This window comes from Lygodium microphyllum, chromosome 5 (assembly GCF_053477565.2).
Source record: "Lygodium microphyllum isolate KBCC chromosome 5, Lygodium_microphyllum_v1.1.10, whole genome shotgun sequence".
NCBI classification, from domain to species: Eukaryota; Viridiplantae; Streptophyta; class Polypodiopsida; order Schizaeales; family Lygodiaceae; genus Lygodium; species Lygodium microphyllum.
In genome coordinates this window covers 152,398,947-152,426,858 of record NC_141139.1, presented here as the reverse complement: position 1 = coordinate 152,426,858, position 27,912 = coordinate 152,398,947, and positions in this window count along the sequence as shown.

The window sequence follows — 27,912 nt, the reverse complement described above, 5'->3', positions numbered from 1 at the left end:
AAGCTTCTGTAACTCTTCAAACAACCCGTCCCTCAGTTCGAAAGGCATACGCCTTATTTTCTGTCGTACAGGATGACTGCCCTCTTTCAACGGAATTGTATGAACAGCAAGACTAGGAGGAATGCCTCTCAACTTATCATAACTCCAGGCAAAGATATCACGGAATTCCTGAATCAGGGCCACATAGTCCTCCCTTTCTGCTGTGCTGAGCATAGAACCTAATTTGATTGGCCGCGAATCATCAGGCGTACCAAGGTTTAGCTCGATAACATCTGCATCTCTTATACGATCTTGGCCCTCTATCGGCTCGTTCAAAGTAATCTGATAGATGTCTTCCGTGGTGGATCCCTCTTTGGACTCATCACTCGATGATGTCTCACTGGCAGATAAATCTTCTAATGTCTCCAATTGTGTAGAAGATAGAGGAGCTCTCTCACTCTGCGGGGACTCAGGATAAGCATCAACCACCACACGCTGGGCACCTCTACCGAATATTAGTCGACCGGCGGGTATATCTACTTGGCAGTCCGCTTGCAAGATCCAAGGTCGTCCGAGTAATACTTGGTAATTTGGACGGCCTGCAAAACGAATCACCCTAAAGTCCAACATGCATTCTACATTTGCAACAGTGACATGGACCTTAGTAATGCAGCCTTCCGGCTGTCTCAAACTATCATCTGCCATTCTGAGAATTGTGGAGGTATCTTTCTGGATCGCAAGACCCAACCTTTCCATCAGTTCAGAACTCATAATGTTAACAGATGATCCCGTGTCGACAATGGCATAATCTACTAATATCCCATCGACATAGGCTGCAACCCTTGGGCAATGCTTCTCAGCATGCTCGAACCAATCATCACCAACTCGCGCAATACCCAAAGGTTCTACGATATACCCGATACGTAGGATATTTCTAAATTCCTTGCGTACTCCTGGGGAAAGCTTAATAAGCTGTAAGAGATTCACATCCGGCTTGACTTCGCAAAGAGAGCTCGCCAAATCAAATTCATGATAGTTCGATAGAGCTCGCTTTTCACGCCAAACCATCCGCTCTTTAGGTCGCTGAACCGGCTTTATTGCCTCTTTCTTAACTTTCACCTTCTTCTTTGGTGGTTCCTTATCGGCTTTACTTTCTACGGGCTTCAAAGGTCCCCCTTCCATGGCAGGATCCAAAACTTGCGTTCCTTTGTCGCCTTGTTTAGGGTTTCCGTCGACAGGCTTATCCTTGTCGGCCTCTCTACCCTTTTGACCTCTTGTAAGGACAGCTCGCAGATTAGAGGTTTCAGCATCATTAACGCGTACAGCCTCAATCAAACTAACCCCACTACCACTAGGTAGCTCCTCCATTGTAGTCTTTGGTCGTTGAAGTATTTGTTTAGGCCCGTCTTCTTGCTGGGAATCATTTCATTGCGCACGATGATTAACAGGCCCTGGTTGCCGACTTCCTCGCTGGAGGGAACTGATCTTACTCCAGCAAGTAGCTGCTAAATGGCCGGATTTTCCACAAATGTCGCACTTAACATTTGGGCAATTTTTTGGATAGTGTTGCCCACCACACCATTTGCAACTAAACCTCGAAGGTGCACCCTCATCTGGGTATCTACTTCCTATCAAATTTTGTTGTTTTTTAAGGAAGTTGACATCAACGGCTATTTGCCGATACTGCTCCGTAATCATGTCAGTATAATGCTTCATCATGTCCTTAACCTCGCCAAGAACATTGGAAGCGCTCGACTCATAGCCTTGGTCATTACCATGTCGTTCCATCGGCCTAACTATTCGATTAGGCACTGGTTGTTGAGCCACATGCATGGTATTAGAATTGACCGCCTGGCCTCCACCATTTGGAGCCATTTGACTGCCCGTAGGCATCGACATGCTAGGGGGAGCTGGTAATAAAGGGACATTCTGCATCATGTTCCCTCTCCCATTAGGGTTAGCCATCACTATCCCTTGGCCACTACTGCCATTGGCCATCGCCATATTGTTTCCCAATACTAAACCCATATTCGAATTGCCTCGAGAAGCATAGGCTGCTTGTAGTCGGGATTCCACCTCTTGTGCTCATGTAATGGCAGTATCTATATCCCCCAAAGGGACACTACTCAACTGCAATTGGATATTAAAGTCCAAACCATGTAGGAAATATTACAATTGGGCAGCTGCGGGGATAGGAATAGAGGTGTCCAACTTACGGAAAACCTCTTTTATTTTCTTCGCATAAGCACGAATATCCTCGTGTGGTTCTTGGCGGGTCACGTTGAGTACACGCAACCAATATTGCCCACCCCTTTCAGGGGAAAACTCCCTTCGGAAAGCTCCATAAAATGAATCAATATTCAATATGGTTCCGGCTTCTAAACCATGATACCATATAGCGGCTCTTCCTTTGAGAGTCATGTTGAAGAACATCATTAAATGTCCTTCTTCTTGGATGCGACAGTTGAACATCAGCTTTTGAAACTCCCTAATGTGGAGTTCCGCATCTTCCTCAACTAGCCCATTAAAAATGGGTAGCGGGTAACCTAGAGCCGGAAAATCCGTCGTTCCTGTTGGAATTGCAATAGGCTGCGCCATGATGAGGATTCGATTTGCACTAGGGATAGGGGACGGTGGGGTTACACCTCCCGCACTTGATGTAGACTGGCTTATGGAAGAAAGGGGAGCACTAGAGCTTCCACCTTCTCCTAACTTACTGATTGTGGCACCAAGACCACTATATCCACTCCCTCGTAAGGGTTCAGCGCCGCTACGCTTAGGGGAATATCTCCTAAATATTTCAGCACGTCACCTAGCTCTTTCATCTCTCTCTTGCTTTTGGATTTCTGCTAGACGATGCTTATCAATAAATAACGGATCAATCTCAGTATCCTTTGGCATAAACTGCTAGTCGGTCCCTACACAACCAGGATTCGAGGACCGCCACTTTTAAGCGGCTCCCGGCAAACGCACCACTGATGGAACCTAGAATGGGCCGGCACTGGCTCGTGCACTAGCCGGACCTCTATCTCACGCGCTCAACAACCCCACGGCCTCGCGGCCAGGAGCGTTGATGACACATACATTGCCTTCCTAAATATCTTGCGTTTGTATTACGTCGTTTGTAGTCCACTCTTCTCTTACCCACTACTCCTCAAAGGGAGTCCCTTACACATTGCCTAATGGCACGAAGCACAGACATAGGGGGTCCTCCAATGGCTGAATGCCGTCAACCCTCTGCGACTCTCCTACACCTTGGGGATTGGCCCCTCAGTGCGTCGCTCAACATATAAACATTTCGCACAAAATCTACTCAAGCTACCATATAAGCGTGTTCAGGAGTGTACCATTTCTTCCTCGCTTACTTTCCCCTTTGGGACCCGCGTCTATCTACAGCATGGGTACCTCATTGCCTCTCAACGTAGGTCATGTCCTAATAAACCAATTGCAATGCATGTCCAGGAGCTGGTCTCTGATACCTTTAAATTCTTTTCATGCTCTATGCATTTGATGGATGCCTAGTGCTCAAACATTTAGCGAAACAGTATCGTGCACAAATGCAAAAACATTCTTTTAATGGTTTCCTTTCTCTAGCGTTCGTGTTTCGTTGCATGGGCCTAGCACCGAGGTGATCCTCGTGCTACTAGGCTCTTAATTTTAATTATTTTCCGTCCTAAATTCTATGCATAGAAATCAACAACTTTTCCATCATCTCACATGGCATTTAGACATATTTCAACTTCCCTACCCTCCCTCGTTTAAATATTGCATCGTTGCATACCTTTATACGGTATTTTGCCATTATTTTGGGTATAAAAACGGGAAAAACGCACTAAACCACGAAAGTAGGGCTGATCTGAAGCAGATCCTCATGCCTCAGCCCTACTATACATCCACGGACATTGCTCTTATTTATCATTATTTTTTCGAAGCCCGAAATGTATTTTTCCCTATTTTTAAAGGGTTTTCCCCTATTTGCTTGCTATTTTTCCCATTTTCCTTCATTTTTTAATCACTGAAAATTGAGATCAGTTTATGGACTATGGCCCTTAGTTCCTTTCAGCAAAAATAAAATTTTAGTCGATGTGGATTAATTATTTCATCATTTTTCTCCCAAAACCCCCATTTTCCTTTGTTTTTTAGCATTTTACGTGTTTTAGTTTACCGTTTTCCACCATTCGACACATGTATTTCTGATTTTTAAATGATAGACGGACAGAAAACCACTCAAACAATGATATATTCAAATCTCATTCCATATGAACACATTTTCATAAACCAAAATTGCATCCAAAGACCATTTTCTTTATAAAACTATTATTACCGTGATTTGCGGGTTTTTGTATTTAATTTGGCGCGTCCCACGACTGATCTCCAGCCATGAATTCTGCTTGGAATCAGCAATCTACAATGATTTGACATTGCCCTTCAATCTCGTCAAGAATCGGCATCCATCCGGCCGTCCATTTCCATTCTATTCTTCTACGCACGAATGGGGTTTAAGAGGAGAGAGGAGGAGGAGAGAGAAAGACTGAAATTGCAGGTTTCGATCCGGGCCACCATATTTCGCACGAGGGGCGGCGATGCGGAGCGCGGAAGGAGAGCAACACCCCGTTGTGCTTGGATTCATAGCTTCCATTGAAGCTCTCATCTCGATTTTGGGGGGGGGCGCCGTTTTTTTTCCGCCACTGATCCGTTCGCGGCACTTCCTTGTCCTCCACGAAAAAATTGGGGGTGGGGAAGCCAAAGGGCACCCCCCCCCCCCCCCCCCACTAGTCATGCCTTTTCATTTCTCCAATTTGGCCACTCTCTTGGGTGTCCCGGCCGGTTTTTGGCTATCGTCCTCGTCCGAGCTCTGATTGACGTGCTGTAAAATTCTCGGCGTCCGTCTCGGCATCCCGGACAGGTGTGCAGCTCTCGCATCCCGTCCCAACTGGCAAAAAAATTACTAAAAATCCGGACGTGTCACTTGGGCACCCGTCGACTGCTTGACGCTTAAAATCATCCTAGATCGAGCCGCCGCCTTCGAGATCCGGTATTTTTCCCCACATTTCCACATTTCTCTCCTATTTTTAGGCACGTTCCGAGCCTAAAATCCAGCTTTCATTACCTATGGAAAACCAATATGAAAAAAGGCTTGGGGTCATAAACTATCTTTCATGCATATTGTATTAGTGCTAGGTAGCTTGTTCTAAAAAAATATTCAATCACAATTTTCTTAAGTTCTTGCATCCCCCTTCAAAATATGAGCTCCTATATATTCTAGCATGTTCCCCCCTTCATGCAAGTAAATGATCCAATAGACTTTCTTTAGGTAGTCTAGACATTACATAGCTTGAAACTTTGCAAGTGTCCAATGAAGGGAGGTTGCTCTTAAGCATGTAGCATTAGGTTTAAAATAGTTATTTCATTTAAAAGTCAACCCCTTTGGCGAAATTGGCACTACTACATCAAGCTAGCCATAGATCTAAGACCATGACCGAAATCCTGAAACTAGAGCTATGAAATAACAATGGAGGATGGCAATCTAATTAGATTCGAACACCCTAAAAGATAAGAAAATAGTCAAAGAAATGAATTGGAGAGATTAACTAACAAGATTGTAGCAATGTGAACTTGTAGCTATGGCATAAGGATGTACATTATAGACTATTAAAACAAAAATCTCCCCCAAAAAAAGAAAATGATAAAAAAATAACCTAAGAGAGTAACTCACAAAATGGTCATCAAGACCAGTTATGCTACTTGAATAAGATACATATAATCTTGGGAACGTTACTATATGTATATCCTCTACATCATGTGTGTTTCAGGCCTATTTATAAATATCTTTATTTGTGACATTTTTTTTGAATAAAACATGAACCTTTTCTATTCAATATGTAAATAACCCCTTCTGTGTGTAAAAAATGTATAAAAATGGTGTTTAAAAAATACCTTATTTTGAACCCACGTGATGCACACATATATTCATGAGTAATTTACCCAAGCATACAATAAGCCCAAGGCTCTTAATTTATAGATTTTCATAGGAAATGAACATACTCTCATGCATATGGAATCACAAAAATGTAGCTAGGTATTACTAGTCACAACAATGCATCATGGTTTGCTTAAGTTATAACAATAAGGAATAAGGATATGTAAGTGAGGAAGTGAAAGTAACTTGAGAGGTTGATGCTTCATTTCCTTTTCCGTAATAAGAATAGTATAGTAAGAAGAAGAAGAGTGCTTAGTTGATATAGGCACACACAGATGGAAGAGGCATCACTTCTCTTATCTTGTTCCAATGTTAGGTGTAACAAAAGACTTCAAAGAAAGTTTGGGTTTGCATTGGAGGTGGATTATAGCTTGATTGTCTCTTAAATGGTTTAATATAAATCACAAAGTGGCTAATAAGAAAGAATTCAAAGGAAATTTGGGCTCGTACTAGAGGATGATTATAGTCAGAACATCTCTTAAATAGGAAATAAAGATATGTTCCATGTAGTACAGGAGGGAGAACATGAGTCATCTAACATAAGCACATAACTTGCATGATTTTGTAAAGCTCGTGACATGATGAATGAATAAATTGGCAAGAACAAGGACAAGGACTAAAAATTGTTATGAAATGCCATTCTTATCATATTGGAATTTCAAAACCAACAAGCTTTTGTGAGCCTAATATTTCTTTATGTAGCCCTAGAAGTCCCAAAAATGCATAGAAACTACAAATTGTACACATGAGGATAGTAACCTAGTACATTATGGCCCCATTATTAGTAAAATGAACCATAGTATGCCTTACTTTATAAATAATGGATTGGAACTTTTGTCCTTAACAAGTAGCCATAATGCATGGAACAAATTAGAAGAGTTTTCAATCATATAAGCATTAATGTGTTTGTTATGTACCATGAATGTATGTTTTTTATGAAAAGGTTCCAATAGGTCTAGTAACATGATAATCATTTAAAGACACAAGTTCCACCAAGATATGCTTATTATTCTTGGTGATTAAGGATAACACATTGTTGTCAATATAACAACTTTGAGATGCCTCTAGCAATTTTTGATTCCCTTAATGTAAAAAGAGAGAATGCCTTTATCTTTCAATCTCCTCCAGAAGTCCCAGTTGTGATTGATGTGCTTCAATCATGGGCAACATTAAGTCTCCATACAACATCAAGCAAGTATGCTAAAAGCACTTATGGAATAATTTCATCCCTTTCCAATGACATAGACATGGTGTAAGGAGTTAGTAACACTCTTGAGACAATGTTTACCTATAGTTCCTTTTATCATGGGCTTTCCTTTGAGTGAACAATCGAACAAAAGATATATACTATGCCTTGTTTTTGAATCTGATATAATAATTGAAACAAAGAAAATCATTTATGGAAGGACATAACTTCAATCATATCTTCCTAGAGCTCTAGTCTTTGCTTGCATATCATTGGGAATTTTAGCAAGTCATCAACTATTAGAAAGAAGAAATTATGGCATTTCATCAAGTTAGAGAAAGGTTCAAACGGTTTATTTTCAACCAATCCCTTTGGTGTTCTCATGCATATTACAGTTTGATTAAAATCATTGCCATCAAAAAGGGAGAAATCACTAGATTGATAAAGAAACATGCACGATTCACAATGAGAATGTGGAGAAAGATTTGAGATCGGTCATGACAATGACATGAGATAGTTTGTCCCCTATGAAAATGATAGAGTTTGGATCAAATGCTCACAACTTGTGTAGATCTAGGCTTTCCCTCATAAAAAACCAATATCCAAACATTCTTTTGCATTCTTTTACACGTGGTATCGCAAAAGAAGCTTCTCTTGGAAAAAGATTCAAATGTTAGCCTTATGATGAGAATTTGGTTATAAAAAACCCTTAACTTTTCCAAGACAACTTGGGTACATGCTACCATGATGTAAAAGGATTGTTATTCTATAATAAGCGGTCTTTACGGAAATCCTCCCCTACCACAAATACATCAAAAGTAATTGTTTTAAAACCTAACTGGAAGGAAAGCTTGCATTTTGTTATGTTATTTTATAGCTAGTAGGAAAAGTGTTATTTTGTTGTGAGCATTAAAGAGTAGAAGCATCCAACTCAAAAGGTTCATTCACATGTAGAGTCATTATGCTAACACTAGTTCTTTACACATTGTCATTATATTAGGATTCCTGATACCAAAAGGCATGCACGCTTGTAAAAGCTTGTATAGAGTAGCTTTGACTTAAGATGGGGCATTGGCCCACTATCCCCTTTCCTTTCTAACTAAGTAATGTGAGTGGATTTAAGATAGTGACTAAAGAAAAGACATGTGTTCAAAAGCATTTTTCTAACAATGTGCAAGAAGAAGTTCGATAGAAAAAGGGTGTTACAATATTGACATTTATACATATCCTTTGGAACTAAAGCAACGATGATATAGCAATGCTTTCTATCATGTCATAGAGAAAGGGTAAAGCTTTCCGTTTGGACGGGCTATGTATCAACCTTGCCTTTTATGGCCAAGTAGTACAATGATCCCGTCCAAACTTGCCACATTCATTGGGATTTTTTGTTTGATCAAGCTAAAGTCATCTACCAACATTCACATTTTCAAGGTGTGACAATTGCCCCAAAAAGGTAAATGCCACAAAAGGCTTAAGGTACTTCCAGTCAATGAACTACACAAAACAACAAGTCTAACTTGTGATTTGATTATGACAATCATTATTTATTTCATGTCCTCCCTCATTGAAGTATAAGCTTGTAGATGTTGTGAATGTGTTCTAAGCATTGAGGACACTCTTAGAGACCCCCACTATGTGACTACCTTGTTCCTTGTGCCTTGAGTGTCAGACTAGCTTATTACATTTGCCTTAAGTGCAGCTTGTCCCTTTGTGGCCTTTTTTGTTTGGAAATGTATGTAATCAATTTCATTTTCATGTACCTGAGGGAAACTTGCCTAGTAGTCCCATGGCATGGCTTTTGAACAAAAAAGGGAGAGTAGGGCTTAGAGAAATTGAAGACACTTGAAAGTTAAGGTACTCTAAGTTTAATCATTCAGCTAGAGGATAGGGGCTAGGCAATCTATCATTGCTCTTTTACTTTGAGAATTTCTTTTGGGTAGGGAAAGAATGGCATTCATTTGACTCTTATTATGAAGCCATAGTCCTTCAATTAATATTTGGCTACTACTAGGCTATGGAAAAAAAATGTCTATTTGGATCTATCAATGATGTCCAAGACAAACCTTAAGTGGCATATATGCTTTAATAGATATGATTTTGGAGCATGTCTTGGCCTTCTAAGGAGTTATAAACAATTCCCTCACAAATATGATTAGTTTTTAAGCACACGTTCTTTATGCTTACTAAGACAAATGTCTAAGTGCATTTGATTTGCAAAGTTGACGATTCAAGGTAGATTAACACAAATGGCCATACCACGTCAATGTCCTATCTATTCTCCTTGTGGTGTGGTGAGAATAACCATCTGGTAAAAAGTATGAGCTTGGCACCAAAATGGACAATCGGTTGACCTGGAACAACTTTGGGAGAAGAGATCATACAAAAAAACTTCTTTTTACCATAGCCCAAAATACGCTGAGAGAATGAAAAACTAAGGGGCAAGATTTCATAGAAACAACATCTTATTGTACCTTTATCACCTAAGTAAGTCTTAAATGATGCTTAAAAGCATTGCATGCCTGAAAAAAGGGAAAATATTTTAAGTGATGTAGTTATAGAATAGAAAAAGGTTTGGGGAAAGAAGTGGCATTGCCCTACCTTAATGTTCGAGCTCGAAATTTGGGTAATTTTCGGTTGTAGATCCTAGCGAGTGGCACGACTTGGAGAGACTTAGATATGCACTTGTTTGAACTTTAGTAACAACTAAATCCAAGTTGGATGGGAACCAACCCTAAAAAGGCCAAAGGAAGGACAAGCCAAAGCTGCAAACCACGTGGCAGGACAGGATTCGTGGAGGGATGGCTGAAGCTTTACTCGCACGTATGCTGGGACCATCCGGCGGGGCCCGCAGCCCTCGGGGGCGGCCCTCCCACGTTGCCGTCCATCCTCGTCAGAGGCACGCGCCGCTTGGAACACACACACACACACACACACACACACACACACATCAACATTTTAAAATCATAAAAAAATCAATCATTAAGACCGAATCGGCTAAAGACCTAAACACCCAGCGTTTAACCTTCAAAGCCCCCCCAACATACCATACCATACGTAAATAAATACTATCGTGGCAGAGCGTTACCCCTTCCAAAGTGCTTTCTAAGGTTCAAGCACCATCATGACTCCCTTTGGCTTTCCCTTTACTTTCCCTAACGCCTTTCTTATTGCCCCTTCCATCATGCTAGTTTGATTTATACCCTCTTTTGTCCCCCCCAAGCCCTTGAGGGTCTCTCGATTGTTGTTGCAGGCTAGATCCTTCTCCCATCATTCACTTTGTCCCTGCCCCCCCTCTTCCCCCCCCCCCCCCCCCCCCCCCCATAGATCTTCGCGTCCAAAGGAGGTCTAGGGGTGCCCCCTTACTCTGCTGCCTCCTGTGTGTTTATCTACAGGGCCGTTCCACCTTGCTCTTGTTGCCAGATAAGGCCTTGTAGTAGTTGTTGTGGCATGATGAGGTTCCATTTAGGAAAAAACAACAAAACCTTTCAAAAACATTTCCTATGACTGGTCCCTCCCATATCAAAGTTCCCACCACCATCCCCCAAGAGCCCTTTTCATGAAGACGCGATGTACGGAGGGTTCACCAAAAGGATAGCCTTCACTTTGTTAAAATAGGAGAACAATCATCCTCCATTCTTGCTTAGAAACCTCAAGGAAACTTTTGACTCGATGTTTTGGTTAAACAATTCTTGAAGGAAAAGCTACTGCCTTGAAAATTGAAGTGGGAATTTACAACACAATCTTCAAGGACCCTATCAATCCATTCCTTTTTGTATTGTTAACAACTATCCACTCATCAGTCATGTTCTTTCTACACTTTGTTGATAATGCTCTAATTATGTAAAAAGTCATTGGGTAATGCATTTGAAGAATAATGCAAAAAAGTACACATGCATTTAAATGAGTATCTCTTTTTAACACTCATATAAGCCAAGTTAGGGAGATCATTAAAAATGGCTAGATTACTAGTTTTCTCAATTCTTGCTAAGTGGAGCAGATGTGGGACAAACTATATACAAGATCATGTCTCATGGACATTTTGAGCTAGCTCACGTTATGGTAATCTTTCAAGGGTATTGGCAAGAAGGTACAACATATTCAAATACATTTCATGTGCACATCTCATTAATTCCCAAATATTGATAGTAAACTTGGGTGAATGCATGTCCTTTGGCATGAACCCTTCCATAATGTATTGTAAGAGAAAGCTTGTGGTGACTATCATGATACAATAAGTAAGTGGGGGTGGATTTTCCAACATACACACTATTAGGAAGCATGCATTGAGAGAAAGCACAGTTAGGATCTATCTAGTTATTCACTTAATTATGTAAATGTGAGAGCACATCACTTAGTTGTTTTAAGAGTACTTCACGATCTTCTACTCCACATTGGAATGCTTTAATTCATGTAGATTGCTAAGAGTGCATTTCTTGTATGTACTTTTGAATAGAATGATCATATATTCTCTAACTAGCTTCTTCAAAGTTTCAAGATTTCAAAATTAGAGATTCACTTTCTTTTACATGTGATTAGCAAAAAGTTTGAGTCCATTTCAATGTGTCACTCATTTTGAGACCTATATGGCTCCTTAGAATGTGGTCAAAAGATGTGCTAGGCCAATGTAATAGGGCTCAAAGATTTTATTGACTTGGGGGGAGTGGATTGTGGTTTGGCTTCTCCCTCTAACTTACAGTTTATAGAGTGCGATACCTTTTTGGGAGCTCCCCACACCAAAACCACATGTATGGAAGAAAAGCCACATTCAAAAAATGAACAATGCTAGATTATTTATTACGTGCCATGGAAAATGCGATTTCTCTTATTTTAAAAAACTAATTCCTATCACCAAAGCTAAATACTAAGTTATCAAGGCTTATCCCAAACTTTAAAGCCCTAAAATAGTCCCAGTTATTTACTACAAAGCTCAGGGGGTCATCTATGTAATGTGCATTCAAAAGGTATTAAGAAGTACCCTTTCTTTACATGCTATAAGGCCATAATATGACCCCTTTTACTTTACTAAACTTATAGATATCTTTCAAATTGTAATTAAAAAACCCCTTTTGTAAATATAATCCTGTAAATTCTACTAAATAAAATACCCTTTCTTATGAACTCACATCGTATCTCACATGTTCTATAAGGTTGCACCCTTGAGCTATGAAGACTTCATGGATTCTACAAGTTGAGGAGTTACAAGTCTATGTACCACTCTTTAAGAGGTAATTAATGAAGGAAAGAAATAATTAGGTATACCTATTTCGATATATACTTTAGCTCATATAACTTCATATGTGTATGTGTATGTGTGCGTGAGTGAGCATGTGTATGTGTGTGTGAGTGATATGAACTTTGATAAATTGAATCATATTCTTATACTAGAGACAAAAGTACTAGTAACCCAAAGTTATCCTTGACCGTGATGAGACCACCACTAGAAATCGGTAATTCATATAATAGGTATTTGATATCATATGTATATAGTGAAATACAAGAAATTTTTAATTGAAGAATCCCAATGGATTTAGAAGTCATTGCTAATTCCGACTTATAATTATTTAGTAGCTATATACCACTCATAGTCACATTTCGTGCGACTAGATGCATCTGAGATTTGAGGGGCACCATCGGGGCTAGATTTGGGTGATTTGTCAGTATAGCAGGTTGTGGTTCTGGGCGATAGATTCGTTCAGGCTTTCCTGAGCTAAGCTTTGGAGGTTCTATGGAATTAGCGGACTGATTTTCTAGTGGTTTGAGTATCTTCGGCATGATGTTTTGTGTGGTCAAGAGCTTGAAGGCGGTATTTGAGTAGGGTCTTTGGTTGTTTTGGCTTTAGGCAGCCAAATCCAGATGTTACCTGCATAGTATCCTTGTGCTTGCAATAAGGCCTTAGGAAATCATCGCGGCTTGACCGTACATCAATGTTTATAGTTTTGTATTGGCTTCTTAGGTTTCGAGTGTGGATCATTAGACTTGCGAGGCCGTGGGTTTCTATTCCTAGATGGCACTCTCTTTTTAGGTACCCATTTGAACTGGGGTTCATGGGCTTTAACATTGGTTCTAGTGAATTGCTGGCATCGAGGCTTGGCAGGTTGTGACAAGTCACGACCCTGTCCTTAGACTTGACGGTGGGTTTCTCTACTTGTGGCTTTGCAAACTTGGAAAGATTTGCGCCGCCCTTGCTGAAAGCTGTGACAATGCGAACGCTGCCCATGGCTAGGTGGATACGCTACGACTCATAATTGACATTGCAACAAGCTTGCTTCTTGAAAGTTTGTCCTAACAACGATTCCATGCTTGCATTCTTAGTGTTGGGCAACACAAAAAAGATTATCCACACGCTTTCAGACTCGACAGAAACTGCAACCTTGCACTTTCCCAAAAGTGTGTAGGGTTGGCCGCCATAAGGGGTGAGATTAGCATTAGTGGGCTTCAACTGCGGTTTGCCAATTTGGGTCCAATGGTCTTGGGTTAAGATATTAAAATCAGCTCCCTCATCAATCAATGCATTGATGGTGCATGTGTGTTTAGCAGTGACCATCATGCGTAGGTAAGCTGGTGGTACTGCTTCCTCATCCTCACCGTCCACCTCAGTGATAGTGGCTACTCGTACGTGGACACGGGGTGTTGGCATTGGGGGCTCATGCAATGGGTGTGTGGGAGGGAAATACTTCTTTATGCGGCTACCATTTAAGAAGCCTATGCCCTCACCCTCTAGGGTTTTGAGTTCTACATTGCCATTTCGGCTGATGGTTCGAACCTTAAAATGTCCTAGCCTTCGAAACTTCAGTTTTTGCTTATGTCCTTTGACTGAGTACAACAGTACTAAGTCACCCTATTCAAAGCTATTCAAAGCTGCGCTGCTTGACATGCTTGTCAAACCAATTTTTGCGTCTTGCCTTCTTGCATATTAGCACATGGATGGCTAGAAGCCGGGTTTTCGATGAGCGTTCGAGCTCAATCAAGTGTTTCATGCATGCCTCTTTTCCATCCCATCTTTCTTGAAGGGCTATCTTGAGGCTTGGTATGAAGAATTCCAAGGGAAAGATTGCCTCTGCACCATATGTCAATCTAAATGGGATCTGTCCTACAACCATCTTGTAAGCCATGTGGTAGGCCCACAAGGCCACCATCAGCTTGTTATCCCAATCACTGCATGAAGCAGAGATGACTTTGGTCAAGACGTTTACTAAGATTTTATTTGTGGATTCGGGTTGACCATTTGCTTGAGGGTAATAAGGCGAGGATTTCCAATGGACGATTAGGAAGGAGGACAGGAGGTGAGCTATCACTTCGTTGATGAAGTGAGTGCCTTGGTCATCTCGTTGACTAGTTCCATGGGGCATCCAAACGAACCGTGAGATCACCTGCTCTCATAGAAACTTGGCAGTGGTCCTAGTGTCATTTTTTATCATAGCGCGTGCTTTTACCCATTTTATGAGATAGTTGGTGGCCACAATGATGTATTTGGCTTACTGTGTTGTGGGACTAATGGGTCCGATAAAGTCAATCCCCCATTTCTCAAAAGATTGTTGGGAGATAATTGGGGTTAGCTCCATGTGATCCTTACGAATAGGGACTTTAGTTTGTTGACACTCATCACAATGCTTCACAAATTGTGTCGCATCTCGCAAGAGGGTAGGCCACCACAGCTGGGACTGCAACACTTTGCGAGCTGTCGCATCTCCACTGAAATGTCCTCTTGCAATTCCACCGTGTGCCTATGTCACCATGTCATGCATCTCATGCTCACACACGCATCTGTGCAGTAACTCATCTTGCCCTAGCCTGTAAAGTTATTTGGCTATCAATTGATAAGGTTAGATCTTCTGGATGAGTCACTTGAGTTGGAATTTTTCTATCGGTCGTTCCGGTAGTCTATGTTCAAGCACTTGAACTATGTCATTTTCCCAATACGACATCATGTCAGCTCTAAACAATTCTTTTTCATTGGATAAGTGAAATACATGCACGTTTGGCAGTTCATCCCCAATGCCTTGTCCAGTCGCTTCTCCCTTGGGGATACGAGACAAATGGTCAGCCATGTAATGCTGCTTCCCTTTATGCACCACCACAAAGAAGTCAAACTTAAAAAGCACAAGAAGCCATCTAGCAATGCGTCCTGTAGTGCATGGTTTGTTAACAAGGTACAACAAGGCTTGATGGTCAACAAAGAAAGTAAAAGGCGTATCCAAAAGATAATGTTGAAACTTCTTTACAGAAAGCACCATGGCCAAGCCCTCTCTCTCCGTTGTCGAGTAATTCATTTCACTCTCAGTGAGTTGTCTGCTAGCAAAGCTCACTGGGTAATCTAGGTTGTGTTCACCAGGTTGGCACAACATAGCTCCTATGTCAAATTTTGAAGCGTCGATGTGCACATGAAATGTGAGTGTCCAATTTGGGGCTCATTGAATCAGTGTTGTGGTCAGAGTCTTTTTCAGCCCCTCATATGCGTGGTGGCATTCCTCGGTCCATTCGAATATGATCAATAGCTTGTATAGAGATCTAGCAATCAATGCATAGTTCAACACGAACCGTCGATAATACCTTGTGTATCCCAAGAAGCACTGAACACCCTTGAAATTAGTTGGGGGTGGAAGGTCGAAAATGACCTTGATCTTTGAGAAATCTGTGGCAATGACATCCTTTGATACCATGTGTCCTAGGATACATCCATGTTTCACCCAAAACTGGCACTTCAAGGGGTTCAAGGAGAGATAGTATAGTCGACATCGTTCCCAAAGACTCAGAGTCTGTCTAAGTGTTCTCGCCAAGTAGAGTGAACACATAAATCTTCTACAAAGACTTCACACTCCTTCCTTAGCATGTCTTTGAATATCGTACACATCAGTCGTTGGAAGGTGGCTAGTGCGTTAGTCAACCCAAAAGGCATGAGTATGTACGCAAAGATGCCCCATTCCATGGCGAATGCGATTTTATGCCTATCATTAGGATGTACTTGCACCTAATTGTATCCAGAGAAGCCGTCCAGGAAAGTGTAGATCTCTTTGCCAGCCACTCTCTTGAGCATATGCTCGGTATATGACAGTGGGTAGTTATCTCTCTTTGTAGTTGCGTTTACCTTCTTGTAATTGACACACACTCTAATCTTTCCATTTTTCTTTAATACAATGACTATGGAGGAAACCCAGTCCGTGTGTTCAATTTCGTAGATGAATCCTACTATCATTAGCTTGTCGATTTCTTCCTTGATAGCATGAGCGTGCTTTGGATTCATGGGATGTGGTGGCTGTTTGACTGGTGTTGCATCACGTGTCATGGGTATGTTGTGAGTCACCACACTCGGGTCTATCCCTTTGAGCTCTTCTAGGGACCAAGCAAAGATGTCTATATACTCTCGTAAGAGAGTAACAAGACTTGCTTCATCTTGCTCTGCCAAGTTATCAACTATGAAGACAGGTCGTGGGGTCTCCCTTTCCCTGGCTAAATTGACCTCTTTGACCTTGGTGGGTCCCTCGATTGGTTTGTTTGCTTGCCCCTATCGTTTGGCTCCCAACAAGATCATCACCCTATCTCCCTTTTTGAACTTCATGAATTGTTTCGACATGTCTTGCAATTTTTGCTATTATTCTATCTATGTTTCTTTAGGTAGCTTCCGTCATTTCTCCCTTAACTGTCAACGCTTTAAGTGGATAGGTAGGTCCCCTTGGTGCATCTAGTCTTGGGAGATCGAGGAATTTTAGGATCAATATCTAGGTTGACTTTCAATTTAGAATCAAACTCATTGTCTTTGCTAGAAGAGGGGCTCTCTCCTGGCGGTCGTAGCTCTAAAGGTGAGTCTATTCGTAGCAGTGATGCGTCACTTGGCGGGGTTAGGCTTGCTTGCTCATATAGTTGATTGCACCTGTGTGTCCCAACCAAGTTCGATCATAGTCCTTGTGTGTTGGACTCCTTTCGCTACTCTAAGGGCACTCTGCTTGTGTGGTCTGGGGTCTACTCATATCTGCTTGATCATATGTCCCCTAGTGTCGTACTCCAAGGTATCGATTCTCGTGTCGCTCTCATCACTAAAGGAATAATAGTCCTCATATTCCTTGTCAGAGCTATCTTTGTCCGATTGCTCATCATTCTTCAGGTTCTGACATATCTCTTTTTGCTGATCGAGGATTAAGGCCCAATTGTACCTTAAGTTTAAATCGTGTACCTTGTACCATCGCCATTCAGGCTCTTCCAAGAGATCTTGGAGTGGTCTAAGATTTGTTGTTGGATTGCCAGCCAACTTGTCGGTCAAGTGCACCAAGATCTCCACGAGCTCTCATTTATTGTTTGGGACTTGGGAATGTACAGGGTTGGGACTTTTGAAGGTGTGTCCTTGAGCTTGCCAGTTGCCTTGATGGCTTGTTCGTACTCCTTAGTGTCTGAGAGCAGTAGGTTGATGGTAGCAAGAATATGCATCCAATCTCGCTCATCCTCAGGGCACAAGATATACTTGGTAAGGGCCCCATAGGATCCCACAGTCTGTCCATCGCCCTTCAGCATGGTGGAGATGGCATTTAGGTCGACTAGTGTAGTCTTCCAAGTGTCCATCTCTACTCTTACAGCCTTTGTTTGATTGCATATGAGGATAAGACTTTTGCCCCAGTCTTCTATGGCTCTCGCATTGCGCATCTAGGGTCGGCCTAGTAGGATGTTGTAGTCCACTCCCTTCATGACTATAAAGTCAACTGAGAATTGGATTCTTAAAATCTTCATTGGCCAATTTTTCAACACTCCACACAGTTTCACCTTCATTTTGTTAGCCAGTGTGATGTTGAACCTAGTAGTCTCGATTGGTGGGTTACCCCAAGTTTGGCGTACTGCATGGCTTAGCACACTCACTCTTGCCCTTGAGTCTACAATTCCCTTTCTTGTGACACCTCCTAGTGGCAGGATTGCATGCATTTCCATGCCTTCCCAAAAAGCATTGACGTGCAAGGATTTAGGCATGGAGTGCAACGTGAGACTCAATATTTGAGTTTCTACATCGTGCTTAGGCAAGTCTGTGGTAATTGGCTCATTTGGTTCTTCGACCCACTATTTCAACTCTAGCCATAGTGTTGGATGCTACCTAAGCAAGTCGCCTAATCTTAGAGCTACAGGGGTGGTCAGCAGTGTATTGTACTAGCTACTTGCCTTTCTCCTAATTCTGCAAATCTTGGCCAATGGCCTTGACTAGTTTGCTGGGCCGGAGCATTTAGACTTTGTCTAGGCGGCCCTACTTGTGGTGTCATTGCCTCCTGTGATTTTGGTCGTGGGAGAGAGATTGGTGTGCTTATGCTTGAGAGATCATTAATTTCATTTTCTAGTATGGGCTCAACGTCCTTTAGGTGCTCATGGGCCTCCTTCACCCACTCTTTTACCTTCTTGATGGCTTTGAGTTGGCGCTTCAGGTTGGGGTTGTCACTAAATTGATTGCTTATTACACATTCTACATTTAATAAATTCATGTCAATAGATTAATGACTCACTTTCCTTTAAAGTGTTGATGATGATTTAGCATGGCCATCAGACCATTTAGAGACCAATATTCCTAGTGCATCACTTAATGGGGTGATTAGAGCACTGTGACGGGAATATTTGGTATAGGCAGTACAAGTTATGAAGCGGGAAAGAAGTGTTTGCCAAGTATAAGAGTGTACACAAGAACCAAGGAGCTACACATAAATGAAGATGGATTAAGTTCTAAGAAGAGGAAGTGCATTAGCATTGTGTATATGTATTTATGTGTGCATCCGGGGACGCCTGGGAATGTTTACTTGTGTGTAATGAGCATTGCATTCATTTGGGGTCATCCTCTCCCTTACAAGTCAAGGTTTAAGGTCATTTCTTTCATTAAGAAAGACAAGAGAGGTAATTCTCTCACTAAGAAAGATAAGAGACGCGATCCTCTGGAAGTGAGGAGAGAAGTGATTTTCTCTTTCTAAGGTCTAAAATGACACAAGATTTTGTGTGGAAGTCAATCTTAAGGTTAAGGCCCAAGGCAATTTAATGAACTCTCCTTAATGTGGTTGCATGGACCACAAGTTAAGAGTATAGTTCGAGAAGTTGTTCTTTTTAAGAAAGACATGGTGAATCCATTTTTAAAATATCTCGTGATAGAAATACAATCTCTAAAAATGGGCCACTTGGGTTATTGGAAACAACGAGATCTATAACTTTTGTGTTGGACATTTTTTCATCCGAACAACGCATAGAGAGATATCTTGAAATTAGTGCTCCAAAGTATGTCCTGGAACAACCACATCTTGCATGAAGATCAACTCAAGTCTCTCTCCAAGAAGAGAAGCTCTTGAAAGCTTATAAAAGAGGAGGCTCTCCTTGGGTGTGAGAGAGGTAAAGGAAGCATCACTTTGCATGCATCCAAGAGGAGAAGAGAAGGTGCAAGTGCTACGGAAGTTTTGCTGAAATCAAGTGCTGCAGAAGCTCTATTGAAATCAAGTTCCAAGAGGAGAAGAGAAGGTGCAAGTGCTGCGGAAGCTCTGCTGAAATCAAGTGCTACGAAAGCTCTGCTAAAATCAAGTTTCAAGAGGAGAAGAGAAGGTGCAAGTGTTGTGGAAGCTCTGCTGAAATCAAGCGCCAAGAGGAGAGCCCTACACATATTGTGTAGGAGAGAAGGAGACTCAAGAAGAATCAAAAGGTGCCAACTTCCAAGTTGTGCAAGTGTTAGTTGGTTGTATACCGTGCAAGGAATCGTGATCTTGTTTCCAAGATCTACAAGTAAAAACTGGCTTATGTGTAATGGAGGAGCTTGCTCCTTGTCAATAATATAACTCCACAAGGGGGGGAATAGCCTACCTTCTAGTCCCTAGTGTGTTGCCAATTTCTATACCTCTCTCTCTCTCTCTCTACATCTCTCTTTTCTCTCATCTATTCTCCCTCTGTGCTAGCATAATATTTGCCATATATATTTTCAGTATATAAGAAAGTCAAGCATGTATCTCGGATCTTATAACAGTGATATCAGAGTAGGTCTCTTTGCTTTTCTCAAAGTAAAGGCGATCCTTGCAAGAAGAAGGTAAATATGGAAATTGATGAAGTGCCTACAAGTGAGAAATTATAGGCTTAATTGACAAAGTATCGTAGCTTGTTGGAAATTCCCGAAGTATATCAATTGATTGACAATTTAAGGGCAAGAGAAGAAGCTACTTATGAATGACTGAATCCTCCAAAAGATGGTGATACTGGAAGAAACACCATTGCATCAATTGATGGTGAAGGTGCAAAGCATCCAATTGTTGAGAAGTTTTCTAGAAATAAGAAGGACTCTTGGGTCAAGAAGAGTAAAAAGACCTCACCTCGAGTGAGGCGGATAAGGATGGAGTCATCTCCCTCACAGCAACCATCTACTCCCTTGATTACTCAAGTTCCTCCTCCTCCTCATCAACTTCTAGTTCCTACTCTCTTGGTTCTAAGTCTCGTACAATTCGCAAATGGACAAAGAGGGACCATAAGAGGAGCAAGCTTAAGAAGACTAAGACTTTCAAGTTTGGGGATAATGACATAAAGTTTGACTCTTACTTCAGTAAGAGAGATCTTACTAAGGTGTTAGCCTTTGTCAGACAATTTGAATTTGCTTTTTCTGATGGTAATTTCTCAAAAAAGTCCAAGCTAAGGCATGTAGGCATGCACTTAAAAGACATTGCTAGCAATTGGTGGTTGACTCTCATTTTGGAGGGAAGGAAACCCACGACTTGGGAAAAGTTCAAGAAGAAGTTTTATGCTCAGTTCTTGCCTCTTGATTTTGAAAATGATGTTAAGAAGGAATGGGATTGGCTAGGCTAGAAAGAGCATGAGAAGGTTACTAGTTATGTAGACAAGTTTTGATCTACTCTTCTCAAGGTTACTCCTTTCATGGATATCAGCGATGAAGAGAAGAAAATGAAGTTTGAAGCTGGCCTACTCCCTTATTTACACAGAACCATGAAAGTGTATCCACATGAAACCTTATCTCACATGATGGAGTCTGCCATCATAGCTAAAAGTTTGCATACACTTGGTACATCTCGAAAGTTGGAGATGAGTTCTTATAGAGCTCGACAAGAGCAGCTCTATGATCAACCAAGAGACAGGATTAATCAAAGAAGACCTACCTTTACCCATGACCAATATTCAAAGCCAGAGGATAACAAGAAGAAGCGCAAGTATCTCTCACCCTTTGAGATACAAAAGTGCAAAGAGGAAGGAAGATGCTTTCTTTGTGGTGAGTTAGGGCATATGAAGCCTGATTGTCCTCACAAAAGGAAAAAAGCAAATGTGGTTAAAGATCCTCCTCTGCCATCCTCAAATTCTATTCCAGATGTGCAAGCTAACACTCATTCAAATGAGAAGAAAAGAAAACTCTTAAAGGATTGGGGGACCCTCAATAATCAATGAGTTTTGATACTCTTTGATCCAGGTTCCACATATAATTTTGTGTCAATGGATACTGTTGAAAGGCTACAAATTCCACCGGATCGATTGGGAATACCAATTGGATCAGGTCGGCATTTGAAGGACTTACAACCAATTCTACTCCTATCCAAGGGAAGTTGAATCTTAGAATTGGGGATTACCGCGACCAAGAGAATCTTTCCTACTTGCACCCATTGGTAACTGTGATGTTATCTTAGGCATGCCTTGGCATTACAAGATTAGATATCTTCCTAATTTTGTTAAGAAGACCCTTGCATTTCAATTCAAGGGTCAAAACATAGTATGCATTGCTGATACTAGAGATTGGCTGTGCCAATGGTTAGTCATGTTAGCATTTCTAAAGAAATGAAGAAAGCTATTTGTGCATATATGATTTTTGTGAGAGAGTCAAAAGAAGCTAATGATTCAAGGGCACTTGATGCCTCTAATGAACACACAATACCAACTAATGAGCCTTGGAAAAGTATAGCCATGGACTTTATCATGGAGCTTCCTCGCACACAAGCATGCAATGATGCAGTCTAGACTATCATTGACAGATTTAGTAAGCAAGCTCACTTTATACTTGTGTGAAAAACAATCAAAGCTGATCACATGGCCAAGCTATTCATTGCTCATATTTTCAAACATCATGGCATGCCTAAGTCCATTATAAGTGATCGAGATCCTTGCATTTTGGCAAGCTCTCTTAGAGAACCTCGGGACAAAGTTAAAGTTTTCATCCTCTTATCATCCTCAAACGGATGGGCAGAGTGAAAGTGCTAATTCTACTATTCTGGACCTTTTGAAATCCTATGTCTTTGATAATCAAAGAGAGTGGGAAAAGCATTTCCCTTTAGTAGAGTTTGCATACAATAATATGGTGTACTCTAGTATTGGTAAGGCACCCTTTGAGATCATCTATGGTAAGCCTCATTTACCACCCATCCTTCTTATGAAGGATAAGATCTTTGCAGCAGATGAGTTTGTTAGAGACATTGATACAACTTTCACTCAAGTAAAAGCTATTATACAAAGAACATAAGAGAAGCAAAAACACGAAGCTGGCAAGTATCATCGTAAGTTAGATCTCAATTTGGGACAACATGTTCTTCTTAAGTTTGAGAAGGCTCGCTTAAAGAAGTAGAAAGGTCAAAAGGGTAAAGTGGTTAAGCTTTCTAATCGCTATTATGGCCCTTTCAAGATCACAGATAAGATAAACGATGTGACTTTTTGTTTGGATCTACCAAGTCATTGGAAGATTCATAATGCTTTCCATATAAGTTTGCTACGTCCCTATATTTGAGAACCTCCAATGGAACCAATGAAGGAAGATTTTCCTGACATAGAAGAAAAAGAAGAGTTCCTTGTGCCTAAAAGAATTTTACACCATGAGGAAAATACTCTAAGGTCAAGTAAGGTATTACGAAAGTATCTGGTTAAGTTTAAGAATTATCCCTCATTGGACGCTCAATTTATGACTGAGAGAGAACTACAAGACTTTCCAGATCTTCTTAAGGACTATGTATCCCCTCTATAGTTGAGGTCAACTGATTAGAAGTCAGAGGGATTTCACTAAATTGATTGCTTATTACACATTCTCTATTTAATAAATTCATGTCAATAAATTAATGACTCACTTTTCTTTAAAGTGTTGATGATGATCTAGCATGGCCGTCAGACCATTTAGAGACCAATATTCCTAGTACATCACTTAATGGGGTGATCAGAGCATTGTGACGGGGATATCTTGTATAGGCAGTACAAGTTATGAAGGGGGAAATAAGTGTGTGCCAAGTGTAAGAGTGTACACAATAACCAAGGAGTTACACATAAATGAAGATGGATTAAGTTCTAAGAAGAGGAAATGCATTAGCATTGTGTATATCTATTTATCTGCACATTCGAGGACAGTTGGGGACATTTACTTGTGTGTAATGAGCATTGCATTCATTTGGGGTCATCCTCTCCCTTACAAGTCAAGGTTTAAGGTCTTTTGTTTCATTAAGAAAGACAAGAGAGGTAAATCTCTCACTAAGAAAGACAAGAGACATAATCCTCTAGAAGTAAGGAGAGAAGTGATTTTCTCTTTCTAAGGTCTAAAAAGACACAAGCTTTTGTGTGGAAGTCAATCTTAAGGCTGAGGCCCAAGGCGATTTAATGAACTCTCCTTAAGGTGGTTTCATGGACCACAAGTTAAGAGTATAGTTTGAGAAGCCGTTCTTTTTAAAAAAGACATGGTGAATCCATTTTTAAAATATCTCAAAATAGAAAGACGATCTCTAAAAATGGGCTGCATGGGTTATCGGAAACAACGAGGTCTACAACTTTTTTGTTGGACGTTTTTTCATCCAAACAAGACAGAGAGATATCTTGAAATTAGTGCTCTAGAGTAGGTCCTGGAACAACCACATCTTGCATGAAGATCAACTCAAGTCTCTCTCCAAGAAGAGAAGCTCTTGAAAGCTTATAAAAGAGGAGGCTCTCCTTGGGTGTGAGAGAGGTAAAGGAAGCATCACTTTGCATGCATCTAAGAGGAGAAGAGAAGGTGCAAGTTCTGCGGAAGCTCTATTGAAATCAAGTGCTGCGGAAGCTCTGCTGAAATCAAGTTTCAAGAGGAGAAGAGAAGGTGCAAGTGCTACGGAAGCTCTACTAAAATCAAGTGCCAAGAGGAGAGCCCTATACATATTGTGTAGGAGAGAAGGAGACCTAAGAAGGATCAAAAGGTGCCAACTTGCAAGTTGTGCAAGTGTTAGCGGGTTGTACATCGTGCAAGGAACCGTGATCTTGTTTCCAAGATCTATAAGTAAGAACTGGCTTATGTGTAATGGAGAAGCTTGCTCCTTGTCAATAATATAACTCCATAAGTGGGGGGACTAGCCCATCATCCAGTCCCTAGTGTATTGCCAATTTCTCTACCTCTCTCTCTCTCTACATCTTTCTTTTCTCTCATCTATTCTCCTCTATGCCAACATAATATTCACCATATATATTTTAAGTATATAAGAAAGTTGAGCATGTATCTTGGATCTTATAACAGGGGTACTCCCCAACCTTAGCACTTCCCTTTTCAGCTGTCCGAGGGGCCGACGTTTCTTCCTCTACATCAATGACTTTCCCTCCAATTGGCAGTGTTTTGGAGCTTTCGGTTTTGAGGGTGACCTTAGTATGTGGTCTTTTCTTCCTTCGTCCTTCGGCTCTTCTTTCCAACTGAGGTTGCGTGAAGATTGTTGGGCCCTGGCAATGATATGCTGGCCTGCTTTGTTTGTACGTAGGTCATGACATGCAATGGGACAGGTGTGGCCTCCCCATCGAGTGTCTCGACACCAAACAACCCCAATGGAACTGATGGCTCATTTTTTGAACTAGAAGATGGCCTCCACCTAGGGCAATCGACAAAGAGGTGAGTGATTCCACACTTAGCGCATCTCAGATCAGCCTTATCTCTATTTGCTTGCTCCCTCTTGGGGCAATGCGAAGAGATGTGACCTGGGTGACTGCAAGACCAACGATTGGATCTTGGGTCCATGTTCCTAGGCATTTGCGTCTCCCCCTACCTAATGCCATCACCAGTACTGGTTGATAGTCCATAAGGATTGCGTTGCCTTTCCACATCATACGACACGTCTGGGTTTACGTAAGGCTCGTCACTGCTAGGCTTGTCCACATAGTGGACTGGAGTATCACTCAGTGGGTAGGTCACATAGGGTCTAGGTGGTCTAGGGATACCTGTAGGATTTATTTCCATCCTAGGGATGGGTGGCTTAGCATCATTAGGTGCTAGGAGAGCCAATGGGGCTCCCCTTCCGAGGAAGTTCAGTGGCTTGTTCTCAAGGTAGGGTTGACCATAAGGTTGCGGGTACGGGAGTTTTCGAGGTAGTTTATAACACACGGCAACATGGCCGAACCTATCATAACTAGCAAAAGGTCATGATCTAGGGTCTTGGCATTCAAGTGTCAAGTGGTTTCCACCACAATGTACGCATTGGACATGTGGGCGCATTGGTCCTCTCAATATCTCCTATAGTTTGGTTATGTCCATCCTAATCTATGCTAGCTCTTGCTTCGAGTCAGTGACCTTCCCTTTGTCCTATGCACTTGGACCTGCTCTCTCACTCGGTGTTGAGGCCCTCTTGGAACTCCTGGTATCGGACTCTTCTCGATTTGAGCACCTAGAGCTTCTTTCCTTGAGTTGGTCATCCACTCTAATAGCTTCCTCAAAGACCCTTGCAAGTGTATCTCACTGTAAGCTTGTTTCCGGCCAAGGCTTTATAGAGCTCTTCAATTTGTATTCCACTGATGAATACCGTGGATACTGCTCTTTTGGTTGGTCTCTCACCCATTGGGGTTCTCTTGAAGAGGCTCCTCACTTGGGTCACGTAATCTCGAATATCCTCTTTCTCTCCCTAGTGCTTGACGTTCATGAGTCACACTAGCACGTTGTTGGAGTACCCAAGTTCGGAAAATCTCTTGATGAAGAGATTTTTCAAGCCATTGAAATTGGCATACTCTGCAACATCCAAACTCGTGTATCAAAACATTGTCACCTAAGCACAGTTCAAAAGATTGGGAGCGTTGAGTAGGATCGGTAAGGCCATTGGCCTTACAGACCTGCTTGAACTATTCCACAAAACTGTACAAGTCGTTGTTTGCTTGGTATTTGTCCAGTTGCTTTACCACCACACATGGATTTTCAATTGCATCTTAGAGCCTTGGTTAACCCCTAACCTTGCTAGCAGCGATGTTGCTAATGCTACAGCGCTTTGCTCTACTATTGTGTTATCTAGTAGTCACTTTGTCAGAAGCTTGCTCAGTGTGAGGTCTCACTCTAGCACTCTCTCGCTATCCAATCGATTTGTACATGCTAGGGCTAGCACTCTCTAGATCTCTCACATTTCCAAACTTTGGTGCAAGCTCCTAGTTTGCTGGTCGTGGTTGTACGTAGCTAGGCCTTGTAGAGCCATGTGAGCCAACTTCCTCTCTTCCTCAAGGTCTGTTATGACATCCTCTAGAGGTCTATCACGGTGTTCTAGCTGGGTTTGAACATCGTATTTGTGCACTAACTATTGGACGGCCTCAGGAAAATTGCCTAGGTCCAGATCTTTGTTGCTCCTACAGCCTAAGCTACATTCTTCCATGTCCAAAGCTTCCCGCTCTGCCAAATTTTTGATCAAGTTGATAAGGCCGGGTAGATCCACTTCCATGATAGTGCCCGTGTTGCATTCGGCTTTTTGGCTGTGTTTTTTGCTTGGGCCTATCTTTGGAGATTCGATCACCCTTCTATGTCTTTTAGTCTTCTCTTACTGGTGGGTTTCTTCAAAGTTTTATGTCTAGGTGAGCTCCTTGTTAATTACAACCAGTTCTCAACTTACCCTCACTCTGTGAGTGTGTGCGTGTGTGTGTTCTTTTTCATGCACTGTATGAAATTAGGCTTTTAGCTCTTTTCAAGTGTGCTTCGAGTGATGGAAATCAGAGTGAGTGAGAAAACAAAGTGCGTGCAGCTCCGACGTTCTTGTCTACGGGTTGTTTGGCTTGATAGGGTTGTGTGTTTGGTTCCTAGTTGTTCTTGTCGGGTTCTTGGGTTTGTTTGGTATGCTATCCCGTTTGACTTGTTCACAGTCGAGTTGGGGTCTTGCAATCAACCCACTGTACCAGACATGACTCCAGACTATTCGGCCACGATTTCTAGGTTTGTAACTACTTGTGAGGCATTTGCTGGGTTCTTCTAGAGTGGGTCACGCTTCTCATTAACTGGGGTTTGTCAAGTTTCTGATTTTTTTCTTCCTCAGGCTGTGTTCGATTTACTAGTGTCTAATTCTAGGAATCAGATAGGGTTGGGTCCGATTGTCACAATCGGACAAGGTGTGTCCGGTTGGACAGCTCGAGTTGGTCCGATTGGGATACGTTTGATTCTTGGAATTGGATGGGGGTGCTTGGTTTGATTGAATATATGTCCGGATCGGATAGGATACTATGTCCAAGTTAGTGGCCCGATCGTGGCAATCCGATGGTCAAATGGGTAGTGTGTCTGATTCCTTCTCGTCCGATTCTCAGAATCGGACGGAGGTGGTGTGTCTGACTATTGCGATCGGACAGGTCGAGCGTCCGATTGGACGAGTTCAGAGTGTCCAATTTAGAGTTGGTCCGATTTTCAAAATTGGACGGGTATGTCCCATCGGACCGGATGGGTTTGTCCGAGTCCATTTTTGGGAATGAAACTGGTCACTGGGTTCGATTCTGGTAATCGGACACTATGGGAAACACTTGATTCCGTTGGCCAAAATGATCGTGTTTTCCCAAAAAATCCTCACTTAAATATTGCTAGCACCTACAAGGACTTCCAGGAATCAAGGAGGGGTGCATGCCAAGGACA